The 16,248-nt window shown below is 44.6% G+C and overlaps 1 long non-coding RNA gene across 3 annotated transcripts in view; it reads left to right on the top strand.

Moving 5' to 3' along the window:
- LOC124048634 overlaps positions 1 to 15,176 on the top strand; it is a 29,521-nt gene extending 14,345 nt beyond the window's left edge. The window contains exons 1-4 of one of the 3 annotated variants that reach the window (XR_006841261.1): positions 10,072 to 10,096; positions 10,878 to 11,151; positions 11,247 to 11,440; positions 12,577 to 15,176. This is a non-coding gene — a long non-coding RNA (uncharacterized LOC124048634). Of the gene's footprint in view, positions 1 to 10,071; positions 10,097 to 10,877; positions 11,152 to 11,246; positions 12,314 to 12,576 lie in introns of those variants that run through there. The other 2 variants (XR_006841260.1, XR_006841262.1) reach the window with 2 other exon arrangements.
- Positions 15,177 to 16,248: the final 1,072 nt, after the last annotated feature.

Raw genomic sequence — 16,248 nt, 5'->3', positions numbered from 1 at the left:
CAGAGCGACGATCTAGGCAGCTGGCACCCCATGGCCATGAGCTTCTCTAAGCGGGATGGAATAGAGAGGGAAGCCGTAGTTGGGGAGGCCATTTGTGGCCTCCATTAAGACCGTAACCTTACCATAGGCCATGACATTTTTCCTAATTTCTTTTGTCATCAGCACAAGGGCAAGGTTTTTGTTGTCGATATATTGTTCATGAAATAGTTTCCACTGTGATTTTTTCCTGAGACATGGATGGCATCATTTCTGGCCATTTGTTGTCTCTGCATCATTGTGTTCCTGATGTTTTGTATGTCCCCTGGTGTCAAAGTACTCTCCCGTGTTCCAGTCACTTCCCACGTACCTTGGCCCAATTCTGTGCAAGTACCAGAATCATTGACGGTGTTACCCCCAATACGCAGCCAGCTCTGCAGGTAGATACGCACGCAGCCAGCTCTCTTTCCTTCCTCAAGGTTGGGTGGATCTGGCTGCAGTGTTGGTCTTGGGGATCATGACTGTTGTGGATGTCATACAGCCTTTCTATAACAATCATGAAGTCTGTCCTGGACTGCAGAGTGAAGGAGATATAGGCGTTCCATCCCACTCTTCTGAAACCATTGCCAGTTTCAGAACGTCCTCTTGTACACTTGAAAAGGAAATAGTTACCAGCCCTGGAAAGAAAGAAATGGCAGCCAATATAGTTCAATAGTACCCTTCACAGGAAACAACACAGCAAAACAACTGCCTGCTGTCAGTTATGCCTTTTATTTCAAAATGAATACATGGACATGGAGCCATGATCCTAGATCAGCACATCTACTCTGCAATGCTTTATGAATAAAGGACAAGAATATCACCTAATTGCATTTACATAATTGATACCAACGATTACAAAGGTGTCTGGGACTTCTGGGATACTTCGGAGGCGAGGGTGAAATGAGTGGTTGTGAACAGACTTCCTCTCCCTCCTGTGTTCCCATAGCTGCCCAGCAATCCCTATAGTCAGGGCTATGAGGAAATTGAGGTCCATGGGTAGCTCCCAGGCTGCGAGGTTGTCTTTGACCCTCTCCGATAATCCATGAAGGAAGGTGTTGAATAGGGACTCTGGATTCCAGGCACTCTCGGCAGCCAACGTGCGAAAATCTACAGTCAGCCACACTACGGGAATCCTGACGCAGTTGCAGAAGCTTCTGAGTCGCCTTTCTCCCGGACATCGGAGAATCAAACACCTTCCTTACTTCCGCCTCGAACTCCTCCAGATTATGTCACACGGCGGTTTGTTGCTCCCACATCACCATAGCCCAGACGAGCACCCTCCCAGACATCAGCGTTATAAGGTACGCTATCTTCGAGCAATCCGAAGGAAATGAAGAGGGCTGCAGCTCGAAGATGAGGGACAACTCGGAGAGAAACACCCGGCATGTTTCAGGATCCCCAGCATAGCGCTCTGGAGGTGGTAAATGGGGTCCTTGGAGTGCCGGGGTGGGAAGGGGAGAAGCACCGCTAGAGGCGGGGTTACTGAGAGTCTGGGCAGGTACCATTGTGGCTTGCTGCCTATTAGATAGCCCAAAGAATTGCTCCAGTAAGTTATCGAAGGTTTGGTCATGGCGTTCTGCCACAGTGTGGAATCTTTCTATAAGGTTCCGTAGCAAGTCCTTGTGTCTTCTAATGGTGGCTCCTTGTGAGGAGACAGTGTTGCAAAACTGGTCCGAGTCTGCTGGGTCAGTCATAGCCAGTTCGTACTGTCACAACTCAGGATATGACCCAGATGCAGACACAGGAGGCGGATAGTACAGTTCTCATAATATTTATTATACAAGGGGACAAGCCGGGGCAGGTTGAGAGCAGGCAGAGGTCAGTAATCCAGGGCAGAGTCAATGAGTTACAGAACGGCAGGCAGGCTCAGGGTCAGGGCAGGCAGAATGGTTGGAACCAGGAAGACTAGAAAACAGAAACTAGAAAGACTCAAACGTGAAAACACGCTGGTAAGACATGACGGGGCAAGATGAACTGGCAACAGACCAATAGAAAACACTGGTATAAATACACAGGGGATAATGGGGACAAATGGGAGACACCTGTTGGGGGGTGGGGACAAGCACAAGGCAGGTTAAACAGATCAGGGCATGACAATTGGGTACTTTTTCCATGACTGGACAAGACAATAATCTGTAGGCTATGGGCTATTCATGTTAAATTGGCAACAGGATAGATCGGAGGCTTGAGTAAAAAGCAGATTATACGCACATTCAGTCTCTGGTGCAAGTTGACCGAAGTTTGCTGGATGGGTTTGTGTCACGTCACACAGCTAGCCAAATCAAACAATTTCTTTGGTTACAAGTCAGTGAACGAGAAGTAAAGCTGCAGTCTGCAGTGCTCTGTCTGACTTCACCATCTACGGTGGAGCAATTTACTTCATGGAAGGACAAAACTCCACCCCACCAAAACAAGCCAACATAATTTTAGTGCAAGAACTGTTTAAAAAGCTATCATAATTTTCACAGTATCTCATAATGTGTAAAGTGTATGTTTTCAACTGCTCTGGAGCTTTAAGGAAAACAAGTGGGGTCTGACATCAAAATATATATTTTTTGCCAAAACCCCAATATGGCTGTCATAATATTTGATGGAGGTTATATCAGCTGTAAATAGAACACTTAAGTACAACACTCATGCCCATAATTAATGTTTTGGTGTAAATCTACTTTATTCTGAATCTCAATATGGCTAACATGATTACACTCAAACACCTTTGCCTGCTTAGATGTTGCCCTTGTTTATTTTGTATTGTGTTATTCTGTTTTTAAAAGGGGTTCATTTGGCTGTTGGTAAAGCTAGTGTGGTGGAAATTCAATATTAAGTCAATATTCAATGAATCCCTTCAGTCCTCTTATTTACTGCTCTACAAAAAAAGCTACATAGGCATGGGTTCATAGGGTTGGTTCCTGTGCATGACTGGCTGTTTCCCAAGAAACTCCTATCTTAACTCCCAGAACAGATGCTGGGCCTTCTGCCAATTGGTCTGAGGAGGAAGTCACAGTCGCCTGTGTAACGGATGTGAAACGGCTAGCTTAGTTAGCGGTGCGCGCTAAATAGCGTTTCAATCGGTTACGTCACTTGCTCTGAGACCTTGAAGTAGTAGTTCCCCTTGCTCTGCAAGGGCCGCAGCTTTTGTGGAGCGATGGGTAACGATGCTTCGTGGGTGACTGTTGTTGATGTGTGCAGAAGGTCCCTGGTTCGCGCCCGGGTATGGGTGAGGGGACGGTTTAAAATTATACTGTTACACCTGCACAAACCAAGAGAGTGAGAGGAGATGCATACTGTGTACAACTCAAGGCTCTCTCTTCAGACAATTACAATTTCCCTTACACTCAGTTCTGTACTAACGAATGTTACATTTTAAGGTAATCATTATATTATAGCTTAAACTATCAACGGAGGTTCTATCAAAAAATTGACTCCCTTCCGGCGCCGACAGAGATGGCCGCCTCGCTTCGCGTTCCTAGGAAACTATGCAGTTTTTTGTTTTTTTTACGTGTTATTTCTTACATTAGTACCCCAGGTCATCTTAGGTTTCATTACATACAGCCGAGAAGAACTACTGAATATAAGATCAGCGTCAACTCACCATCAGTACGACCAAGAGTATGTTTTTCGCGACGCGGATCCTGTGTTCTGCCTTTCAAACAGGACAGCGGAATGGATCCCATGCAGCGACCCCAAAAAACGACTCACCGGCACACCGTGCACCACTCCCTAGCATTCTTCTTGCCAATGTCCAGTCTCTTGACAACAAGGTTAATGAAATCCGAGCAAGGGTAGCATTCCAGAGGGACATCAGAGACTGTAACGTTCTTTGCATCACGGAAACATGGCTCACTGGAGAGACTCTATCCGAGGCGGTGCAGCCAACGGGTTTCTCCACGCATCGCGCCGACAGAAACGGACATCTTTCTGGTAAGAAGAGGGGCGGGGGCGTATGCCTTATGGCTAACGAGACATGGTGTGATGAAAGAAACATACAGGAACTCAAATCCTTCTGTTCACCTGATTTAGAATTCCTCACAATCAAATGTAGACCGCATTATCTACCAAGAGAATTCTCTTCGATTATAATCACAGCCGTATATATCCCCCCCCCAAGCAGACACATCGATGGCTCTGAAGGAACTTTATTTAACTCTTTGCAAACTGGAAACCATTTATCCGGAGGCTGCATTCATTGTTGCTGGGGATTTTAACAAGGCTAATCTGAAAACAAGACTCCCTAAATTTTATCAGCATATCGATTGCGCAACCAGGGGTGGAAAAACCTTGGATCATTGTTACTCTAACTTCCGCGACGCATATAAGGCCCTGCCCCGCCCCCCTTTCGGAAAAGCTGACCATGACTCAATTTTGTTGATCCCTGCCTACAGACAGAAACTAAAACAAGAGGCTCCCACGCTGAGGTCTGTCCAACGCTGGTCCGACCAAGCTGACTCTACACTCCAAGACTGCTTCCATCACGTGGACTGGGATATGTTTCGTATTGCATCAGATAACAATATTGACGAATACGCTGATTCGGTGTGCAAGTTCATTAGAATGTGCGTTGAAGATGTCGTTCCCATATCAACGATTAAAACATTCCCTAACCCGAAACCGTGGATTGATGGCAGCATTCGCATGAAACTGAAAGCGCGAACCACTGCTTTTAATCAGGGCAAGGTGACTGGTAACATGACAGAATACAAACAGTGCAGCTATTCCCTCCGCAAGGCTATCAAACAAGCTAAGCGTCAGTACAGAGACAAAGTAGAATCTTAATTCAACGGCTCAGACACAAGAGGCATGTGGCAGGGGCTACAGTCAATCACGGACAACAAGAAGAAATCCAGCCCAGTCACGGACCAGGATGTCTTGCTCCCAGGCAGACTAAATAACTTTTTTGCCCGCTTCGAGGACAATACAGTGCCACTGACACGGCCTGCAAAGAAAACATGCGGTCTCTCCTTCACTGCAGCTGAGGTGAGTAAGACATTTAAACGTGTTAACCCTCGCAAGGCTGCAGGCCCAGACGGCATCCCCAGCCGCGCCCTCAGAGCATGCGCAAACCAGCTGGCCGGTGTGTTTACGGACATATTCAATCAATCCCTATACCAGTCTGCTGTTCCCACATGCTTCAAGAGGGCCACCATTGTTCCTGTTCCCAAGAAAGCTAAGGTAACTGAGCTAAATGACTACCGCCCCGTAGCACTCACTTCCGTCATCATGAAGTGCTTTGAGAGACTAGTCAAGGACCATATCACCTCCACCCTACCTGACACCCTAGACCCACTCCAATTTGCTTACCGCCCAAATAGGTCCACAGACGATGCAATCTCAACCACACTGCACACTGCCCCAATCTGGACAAGAGGAATACCTATCACTCATTCATGTATCCTTATGTACATATTCTTTATCCCCTTACACTGTGTATAAGACAGTAGTTTTGGAATTGTTAGTTGGATTACTTGTTGGTTATTACTGCATTGTCGGAACTAGAAGCACAAGCATTTCGCTACACTCGCATTAACATCTGCTAACCATGTGTATGTGACAAATAAAATTAGATTTGATTTGAAATAATTATAGTAAAAGTAAGCCAAATCAACGCATAGAACCACAGACACGTTCAAACCCTTCATTCTGGGTTTTACAATCTGACGAGTAACTGATCCTTATTTCATAGCCTTTACACTTCTAAAACCATTGCAGTAGAGTGGTTTAACTTAAGAATTTTGCTTCATACAGTTACACACATGCTTCCTTACACGGAGGGAAAATGTTATGTTTGTGTGTATCAGATAATACACAGATCGTATGTTTAGCAAAAATGCTGCTTTTCTAATAACCAACTCTGTTGTGTTCATTCGAGTGACTGATTGATTGTACACTGATTGATTGCACATGGGATAAATCATCACTATCACTATTTAAGAAATTTGGCAGTATGTCCAGAACATTACTCTGGAAACCAAAAGGAGTATCTCAGTTTCAAGGTCTCAATGTAGATCAGTATGTAATATAAGATGTAATATAATAACTGAATGGGAACGCCCTTTTCATAGTTTTCATCAAGCTTTGATTGAGTTTGTGAACCTCTCCGGCCGTGATAATAAAGATTGATTCATTTACATTGAGTTTAAGTCCATAGTGGTGAATTTCCACAGCAATTTTGGCCTCACGAATACAAAGGTTTAATCTTCTCAACATGATCCATCAGTGAATGTCTGAGAGGGAACACTGATGGCGCATTCTTGGGAAGACATTAAGGGAAATTCCCATCTCACTAAAAAAGGATGAGGACACGCCCGTAACAGACTTTCACTGTGGGATGCATCTGGGAGGAACACAATATCTACAAGACTTATAAGGACAACTCAACTGATTTCAGTAAATCAATTTAAATAAATTTGCTTAAAAAACAATAAAACTAAACATAAAAATGAGCAAAGGTACAATATTCTTAAGAGAAGGCTATAACTAATCTCAGGAGAAGTCTAGAGTGAGGGCTGTAAAAGCCCCACTGACAATTGTCTGTAAGCATTTATGAGAAGTGTCCTCATGATCTGAGAACCACTGATAATAGCACAAGGTGCTATTGAGCACAAGGTGTTATTTTATATGTGTAGGAAGTAGCAGAAAGTGAAAAAAATCATGTTCAGTTAGCACTCCAAAGGGCAGTCAGGTTTTTTTGTGGCTTTGTTTGGTTATGACAGTTTGCTCTGGGAAAATGGGTATGGAGGGAGCCATACAGGCCCTGTTACAAGCGACAGCCGCCCAACAAGAGGCAACTAGAGCTTAACAAATAGCTCATCAGGATGCAATGCGAATGTATCAGGACACATTACAGGTCCAGCACAGCACCAACCAGCTGCTCAGAGAGGAGCTAGAGAGAAACATCCAGGAGTTAAGAAAAGGCCTAAAGGGGCTAGCGGACCAAATTGGGGCTCAGTTACCAGCTGCAAATACCCAGAGTCGAGCCAAACCTTTTCTTTAAAAAATGACACAGCAGGATGATGTGGAATCTTATCTCAACACCTTCGAAAGGACGGCAGAGAGGGAGAAGTGGCCGAAAGAAGAATGGGCAGGGCTTCTGGCACCATACCTGGTAGGGGATGCTCAAAAAGCATATTTCGACCTGGAGTTGAAATACGAAAGAAGAGCCAATGCAATGTAACCTCTGTGAAAAAGAAGAAGCTGATATATTGTATGCATGTCCTGTGGTAACCACTGTACTTGAAAGATCAAGAAACAAACGGTAAAGGTTGAAGGGAAAGAGGTTGAAGTCCTGCTTGATTCTGGAAGTATGCTAACCCTGGTCGTTGCAAACCTAGTGCCGACTCATAAACTGGATACAAGTCAGGATATCAGTGTTACGTGCATTCATGCGGATACCCGCCCGTACCCCAAAGCCTTAGTAAGCATACAAACCGAGGACGGGCTGCTGGATCATGAGGTCAGCGTGGTCCCAAAGATGTCATATGATGTAATACTGGGTAGATACTTTCCTAACTTTGAAGTTACGCCAAAAGAACGGCATATTTGACAAGCCAACAACCCTGACCAAGCAGGAAGTAGCATGTAGCCTTCAACCAAAGCCAAGAAAAGAGAAGGTATCCCAGGGGCCAACCTCACAGGTGCTAGTAGGGGAGGATGAGGAAGAAGTGGCAGACCTCGTCCATAACAAGCAGCCTGGTACTAGTGGGGCCGGGGTCGATCTGGATCCAGAGGACAACTATCTAGAACCAACAGACATGGCAGGGTCCCTGACTATTTTCAGGACAGCCCTAAACCAGGATCCAACCCTGTAGCGAGCCCGAGCAGAAGTGCAGGTCGTAGATGGTACTCCCATAAATGATGGGACGATGCCTAATAGCTTTCCCCACTTAATCATGAAAAAGGGTTTGGTGTACAGAGTCTCAAAAATAGGGGTTGATGTGGTGGAACAGTTGTTGGTCCCAACCCGGTACCGGAGGACAGTACTGGATCTAGCTCATGTGTACATTCTGGGATGACACCTTGGTATCGATAAAACTCGAGACCGGATTGTAAGGAGGTTTTACTGGCCAGGAATTCAGATTGAAGTGGCTCGGCATTGTGGAGAGTGCCCCGGGTGCCAGGTAACAGCTCCCCGACCAGCTGTTAGAAGTATGTTAGTGCCACTCCCCATAATCGAAACGCCATTTGAGAGGATAGCGATGGATATAGTGGGATCACTACCCAAATACGCCAGAGGGCACCAAAACATTCTGGTCATTCTACGTAGATTATGCCACTCTCTACCAAGAAGCCATTCCCAAAATTATTGCCAAGGAATTAATGCTACAGTTCACCAGGGTAGGGGCTCCAAAGGAGATCCTTACTGACCAGGGACCCCCTTTATGTCCAGCCTTATCGCGGAACTTTGTAAATTGTAGCAGGTGAAACCGTTGAGGACATCGGTTTACCATCCCCAGACGGACGGGCTGGTTGAGAGATTCAACCGCACCCTGAAGTCAATGCTCAGGAAGGTAATCGATAAGAATGGGAAAAACTGGCATCGCTTGTTGCCGTATCCGATGTTTGCCATTAGGGGGGTTTCCCAAGCCTCGCTGGTGTTTTCCCCCTTTGAGCTGGTATATGGGAGGCACCCCCGGGGAATCTTAGACATCGCCCGGGAACATCAATCCATCCCATATACTAGTGCTATAGCGCACGTCACAGCAATGCAAGACAGGATAACCACAGTCATGCCCATCGTCAGAGAGCACACGAGACAACCCCAAGAGCACCAGCAGGCTACCCTGAGGGAATTTCAACCAGGAGATAAGGTGTTAGTACTGGTCCCCACGATAGAGAGCAAACTACTAGCCACATGGAAAGAACCATATGCAGTACTGGAGAGAATAGAATAAGTTAGGAGATGTAACCAAAGGTTACTGGCAAATTCCTCTGACCCCCAGAGCCAGAGAAAAGACAGCCTTTGCAACCCCTGACGGTTTGTTTCAATACACCGTCATGCCCTCACGGTGAACCCTGCCAAGTGTTACATGGGGTTAGAGGAAACAGAGTATCTGGGATACACCGTGGGATGAGGGTTAATCAAACCCCAACGTAAGATTGTGGAGGCAATTGGAGGATGGCTGAAACCAGTAAATAAGAAGCAGGTTCGAGCCTTCCTAGGGTTGACTACCGGAAGTTCATCCCAAGTTATGCCACAGTGGCCGCCCCACTCACCGACATGACTAGAGCCAGAGGGCCAAACATGGTCAAATGGGATGAAAAGGGCCACCAAAGCATTTAGAACATTACAGGAGGCTCTCTGCTATAATCCTGTGCTGGTGGTACCAGACTTTGAGCGAGAGTTCGTGGTTCAGACATGCCTCAGAGCTCAGAGCAATGCTATCCCAAGAGGTAGAAGGGGTGGAACACCCCATCCTGTTTTTAAGCAGGAAGCTGGAACCATGGGAGGCCAACTACTCAGTCGTTGAGAAAGAGGCGCTGGCAAAAAAGTGTGATCTAGAAAGCCTGAAATACTACCTGCTAGGGTGCCACTTCACCCTCATCAGTGACCATTCCCCACTCACTTGGATGCAGAGGGCAAAAGAGAAAAACGCTCGGGTGATGTGGTGGTTTTTGAGTCTCCAACAGTTTCACTTTGACTTGGTCAAATCTAGGGTGGGAGATGTGTGGCAAAGAAGGGGTCGAGTGATAAATGGCAGATATGTGAGAGCAGAACTAATAAACTGGCTCTGCCCTCTCACTAAAATGGCCACCCGATCAGAACTACATATCACAAAATGGCTGACCACCAAAACTACCATTCCCAGAAGCAAGGGGAACGCTCAGAAGGTGGGGCCGACCCACAAATAAGGGGTCAAGACAAACCAGGAAGAAAGAGAGGAGGGGCTGAAAGGATCTGTAAACCATAGACAAAGAGACAATATATATCGTCTGGATTTACCGTGTATGAGCTGGACTGTTTGGACTTACCTGTTGGCGTTTGTGCCTGGACCTACCGAGAACCCGGTTTGTGTACCGAACCCTGCTATCCTTGACCTCGCCTGAGGCCTGGGTGGACCAGGATGGAGAAACAAACACACAGGTACTATCCTGTTTGAAAGAACTCTCATTCTGGGGTGATTTTGGGGACAGTTTCCCGTTTAATTTGTGACAAACTCTCCTAATCTTGAAGAGGTTTGTCACAAGGGGTAATAGTCTAGTTACAGTTTGATATTATACATTTATACTTTTGTCATAAAGTAGTTTTCATTGCAAGTTAAAGCTTGATGTTCGCTAGCTGATGGATGGCTGGATTGCTAGCTAACATTGAACCTACTATATTTGGTTAACTATAGCTAGCTATGACAATCGGTTTGTATTGCTAGTACGCTATGGTTTGGGATTATAGTTAATTGTTTAGCGAGCTAACATTGACGTTACATGTCTAAACAAAAGACCCCAAGTTAAAGCTTGCTGTTAGCTAGCTAACATTCATTTACGTGTATGGACTTTGTAACGTGACCATAGTGCTGTTTTCTCAGAAAGCCATTTCGCATTGCTGGTTACGGCCTAATGTTAGCTAGCTAACATTGACCCTATATTGTTAACTTTAGCTAGCTGTGACATTCAACTTGTATTGCTAGCACTCTATGGTTTGGAATGATGGTTAATTGTTTAGCTGGCTAGCTAGATAGCTAGCTAGCTACATGTCTAAACAAAATACCAAGTTAAAGCTTGCTGTTAGATAGCTAGCTGACGTTAAGATGAACTGTGTGTAGTGATATCGCAGAATGTGTAGTAACATATTAACACATGTAATATGCCATTTCACATCTATTATATAATAATGCTAAAATATTTGTATCTGAAATTTGTCTTTTTAGAATCAGTAGAACACGCCTGACTCTCCTCCACCAGTCATACAAGGATAATGGTCTAATGCCTCCCATCAAAAAGAGAGCTGGCAAAAGCAAACACAGGTTTAACCTGAAGTATGAAGACTTGCAGCGAGTAGTGAACTAAGTCAACAACTACTCCGAGGATAATGTATTACCAGAACGCCACCCAGGCCACAAACACTTTGGTGGATTGCAGCTGCCATCCCAAGTGACAAAACAGCAGTGAGGTGTCTCTACAAGGAATCGATGACAACAATTGGTATGTAAAGCATAAACACATTTTGATTATTTAATTGACCTCCAACATGATTGGCCCTACTTGTATTGATCTCACATTATTGCTGTATTTTCCAGAACCTGTTAAGTCAGCCAAGCTGAAGAAGCAAGAGCAGCATCTCCTGTTTGTTCAGAGTGAGCAGTCTTTCTAAGAGAAGATGGTTGCTGACTGTAAGACCACCTGTCAAGACCTGCATTTGTCTCTGGGGACCCCTACTAAACCAGCAAGCAAAGACATTAGGATGCATTACAGCTTTGATTTTGCTCAACAAGTAAGCAACATTTCATCCTGTATACTGATTAAGGACATACACGGATAGATAGAGCATACACCAAAATATATATTTTTTATACATATATATACATCTATATATTTATATTTTTGGCAACTTTTACTTCACTACATTCCCAAAAGAAAATAATGGACTTTTTACTCCATACATTTTCCCTGACGCCCATTTTGACGGGAAAATTCTCCAATTCACACACGTATCAAGAGAACATCCCAGGTCATCCCTACTGCACTTGATCTGGCGGACTCACTAAACACATGCTTCGTTTGTAAATTATGTCTGAGTGCTGGAGTGTGCCCCTGGCTATCCGCCAATAAAAATAAAGTAGTACAATTGGGCCGTCTGGTTTAATTTGAAATGATTTATACTTTTGATACTTAGGTACATTTTAGCAATTCCATTTACTGTTTACATTTAAGTATATTTAAAATCAAATACTTTAAGTCAAGTAGTATTTTACTGGCCTACTTTTACTTGAGTCATTTTCGATTAAGTTACTTTTACTCTGTGACAATTGTAGTACTTTTTCCACCACTGGATGTGGCTGGGGGTTATAGCATTTCTTTCACATGACCCATCAATTTAGACAAGTGTGTCTGGGTAAGTGTCATCTAATATTTATAAAATATTTGTATAAATGTATTTTGTTTGCTATTTACCTGGACTTTTTCCTTGTTCTAGACTACTACCACTTTTAGTCTATCTTTACTACACTACTCACTGTTAGACCTCACCTGTGAATCCTTAAAGAGATGGGTGGGGCTGGCTTAAGAGGGTGTGAAAAAATGCTGAATGGGTGTAAAGGAGAGCTCTCCAGTAGGTACCAAACCATTCAAGGCCCTTTTCTCAAAAGTAAGTTTACAAGTTTATCAACATTCAAAGCAGAATGACTTTCCAATTGTTCCTCAAAATGTAGTGTATGATATACCATTTGACTTTTTACCAATGTAAAAAAAAAAAAAAGTTCCTAGACAGAATCCAGGTGGTGAGTCACAGTCGCATATGGAAATAATGTTCCCTTCTGACCTCATTTGCTCTATTCTCTTTCTGATATTCTGCACAGCAACAGGGACATGTGATAGACAAGCCTGACTTCTCCCCTCTCTGTGCCCCAGGTGACTGAGGCCCATATGAGGGAGGAAGTACAGCCACGAACACCAGAGTCTGAAGGGAAACATAAACAGTTCAACAACGGATTTAGTATAGGAAAGGGAAGTAGGATGGAGGATACGTGCTGGGAACCAAAAGGGCCGTGTTGTGAATGGTTCAGTACCCCCCAGAAGACTGGACAAGATAGACAGATGGAGATTTCCCTGCGGATGGGACACTGAGCACAGAAAAACTGGTATCTGTAAGAGGGGACTGCGGCCGCAGGGACTGCGGTTGAAAATTAGCCGGCTGGCTAAAACCGGCACTTTTACTGAAACGTTGATTAATGTGCACTGTCCCTGTAAAAATAAAATAAACTAAACTAAAAAAACTTGAAGAGAAAGATTAAAGAAAAAGAGGAAGCCTGGCTGGCCTTTCTCTGAGGGGAACCCTTTGTATCCGCCACTGCCAAATCCTCCACCAGCAGATGGAGATGGTGGCCTTCCACCCCCTCATAACCCACGGGGGTGGGCCTGTGCCCGGTGGAGGACCATGGTATCAGGAGCTGTTGGAGGAGCTGCAGAAGGAGCTGGAGCTGAAGACAGAAAGCAACCAGCCAAGACAAGAACCATAGAAAATGAGCAAAGAGAAGAAGAGGCAGATGAAGAGGTAGAGGATGAGGGGCCCCTTCTGGAACTGACAGAGGGGGAGACTGGAGCTGCTACAACTGTGGGCAGTTAGGGCATTTCTCTAGACACTGTCCTAGAGCTGGAGAAGGCAAAGGAGAGTGGCCGTCCCCACCTGTTGGCATGCATGTGGATAACCCATTTGAAAGAGGTGGACGAAGGGACTACTAAATATAGGATGAGGCAGAAACAGAAGAAAATTAAGAACCAGGAGAAACCTGTCAAACCTATTGACATTTTAGTTGGTAAACATAGAATTCCATTTTTGGTTGGCACTGGGGCCACAGTTTCAGTGTTGAAAATATCTTCCCTGTCTGCCCCCCCCCCCCCCCCCCCCTTAAAGAAAACAATGCACACAGTATGAGCATATGAAATTCCCTGAAGGATTGTCATTGGGATCGAGAGAAAATTGAATATTTCTGTTACTATGTTTGCCACCGGAATGATCAACATGTTGAGGGAGAGCTGAGAGAGCAGTCCCTCTCTTCCCCGTTGCATGCTAACTGAGAAGTGTCTGAACACCTGCATTGTACTGCTGCTGTTCCCTCATGCGAAGAGGAACCAACAGAGATGGCCAAAACAAAAAGAGAAAGTTGAGATGACCATGAATGGGATATACAGAGGAGAAGACTTCGTAGCAGCTGGAGTGCTGCTGACGGAAACTAAGACTAGTCTGTTTGAAGCCCCTGGCTCTGTTCCCCATTGTAGTTTATCAAAAGCTTCTGACACGCAATGGAAAGATGTGGGTGTTTGGATGAAGAAATTAATAGAAGTAACTGACATTTACTCCTGAGGGACTGACCTGTTGCAACATCTACAACCACTGTGATTATTATTTGATTCTGCTGGTCCTCTACGAACGTTTAAACATCTTGAAAAACAATCTGGCCTTAATTTCCATGCACTCTTATAATCTCCACTCATCACAGCCAGAAGAGAGATGGCCACCCCTCAAAGCCTGGTTCCTTTCTAGGTTTCTTCCTAGGTTCCTGCCTTTCTAGGGAGTTTTTCCTAGTCACCATGCTGTTTGGGGTTATAGACAGGTTTCTTTACAGCACTTTGTGACATCTGCTGATGTAAAAAGGACTTTATCAATGCATTTGATTGATTGATTGATTGGGTGGCCTGGAAGTGGTCAACTTCCAACAGCAACTTTCCATTCCCCATACTGGGCTACTGCAATGACAATACCATGAAAATAAACAATTGAAACCATGCCTGTAGTGTTACAAGATAATTCACACATTGATTGGCTAAAAGATGTACCTGAAGAACTGTGGGCTAAATCAAAGACCGACATTGGACACATGAAAGAAGCTGTGCCAGTTGTGGTTAGGGCTGTTAACGCCAGATTAACGCCATACCAGCAGTAAATCATGACCTCTGTAAAATTCCATGTGACCGTTGATTCACCGTAACTCGGCTTAACAGCCATCAAGTCAACCAATGGCCTGGTACTCAGGGCTCTATTGTCCTTCTAATCACTCTGACGTCAATGCAAATGCAGTTGAAAATCAAACACTTCATGATTGAATTTTAATAATCTGCAGAGATAGCAATAGCATAGACAAACATTTTTGAAAAATCTGGTGTATTGACTTACCTTGATTTAACCATGGCTTCCCATATGGACAGAAAAGAGCAGAAGATCTGAGCAGTCCCATCAGGCCCAGTTTGTCAATAACAGGTGGAAACTGATTCTAAAAAACTGTCATAGATATTGTTTCAAAACCAAACACAAGTGCAGCCATTTGGGCACATTTTGAATTCAAGTCAACTGTGAAAGGTCAGATAATAAACCTGGATGAAGCCATTTGCCGAATATGTGAGAGGAAAATATTTGTTAACTTCCGGGTTGGAGCGAGCGGTCGCATCCACACTTCGGTCCGCAGGTAGTATAACTTTTTCATTACATTTCATTATAGTACAACGGTTTGATTGGTCTAATCTTAGCAAGTTCTTCTTAGCTAGCTACATAGCCGTCTTTGTATCAAAGATAATTGCGTAATTATCGTATTTCGTCGTCCTAACGTAGGCTACACTGCTATCTGCCCAAGCAGCTAGCCAGCTAGCAAACGTCCACCGTCTACCGTATAGCAGCACTGTAGAAACTATTTCACACAACTGAACGACTTGATTAGTGTAGTGTTAGCTAGCTACATAGTTGTCTTTGCTGTCTTCGTATTCGAGATAATTGTGTAGTTTAGAGTGTGTAGTCTTAGAGTGATTATCTTAATTTACAGAGGTTAGCTAGCCAGCTATTTGTCGTCCTTGACGTAGGAGACACTGCTAGCTAGCCAACAGCTAGCCAACGTCTTCCGAATAGAACTCAACAGCCCGGTCGCATTCCGCTTCGCTCCACAGGTAGTATCACATTTTCATTTCATTTCATTACAGTACAACGGTTTGATTTGTTTGATCGTAGCTAGCTACATAGCTAGCTACATAGCCATCTTTGTATCAAAGATAATTGTGTAGTCTAGAGCGATTTTCTAGGTTAGCTAGCCAGCTATTGTCGTTCTTTTAACGCAACGTAACGTAATCAACACTGCTAGCTAGCCAGCTAGCCCCCGAATAGCAGCACTGTAGAAACTATTACACTCAACGGAACGACTTGATTAGTGTAGTGTCAACAACGCAGCCACTGCCAGCTAGCCTACAAAGTCAACAACGCAGCCACTGCCAGCTAGCCTACTTCAGCAGTACTGTATCATTTTAATCATTTTAGTCAATAAGATTCTTGCTACGTAAGCTTAACTTTCTGAACATTCGAGACGTGTAGTCCACTTGTCATTCCAATCTCCTTTGCATTAGCGTAGCCTCTTCTGTAGCCTGTCAACTATGTGTATGTCTATCCCTGTTCTCTCTTCTCTGCACAGACCATACAAACGCTCCACACCGCGTGGCCGCGGCCACCCTAATCAGGTGGTCGCCGCGCGCACGACCCACGTGGAGTTCCAGGTCTCCGGTAGCCTCTGGAACTGCCGATCTGCGGCCAACAAGGTAGAGTTC

The sequence above is a fragment of the Oncorhynchus gorbuscha genome, linkage group LG11, assembly GCF_021184085.1.
Source record: "Oncorhynchus gorbuscha isolate QuinsamMale2020 ecotype Even-year linkage group LG11, OgorEven_v1.0, whole genome shotgun sequence".
Lineage (NCBI taxonomy): Eukaryota > Metazoa > Chordata > Actinopteri > Salmoniformes > Salmonidae > Oncorhynchus > Oncorhynchus gorbuscha.
This window is presented reverse-complemented; position numbering and strand designations above follow the sequence as displayed.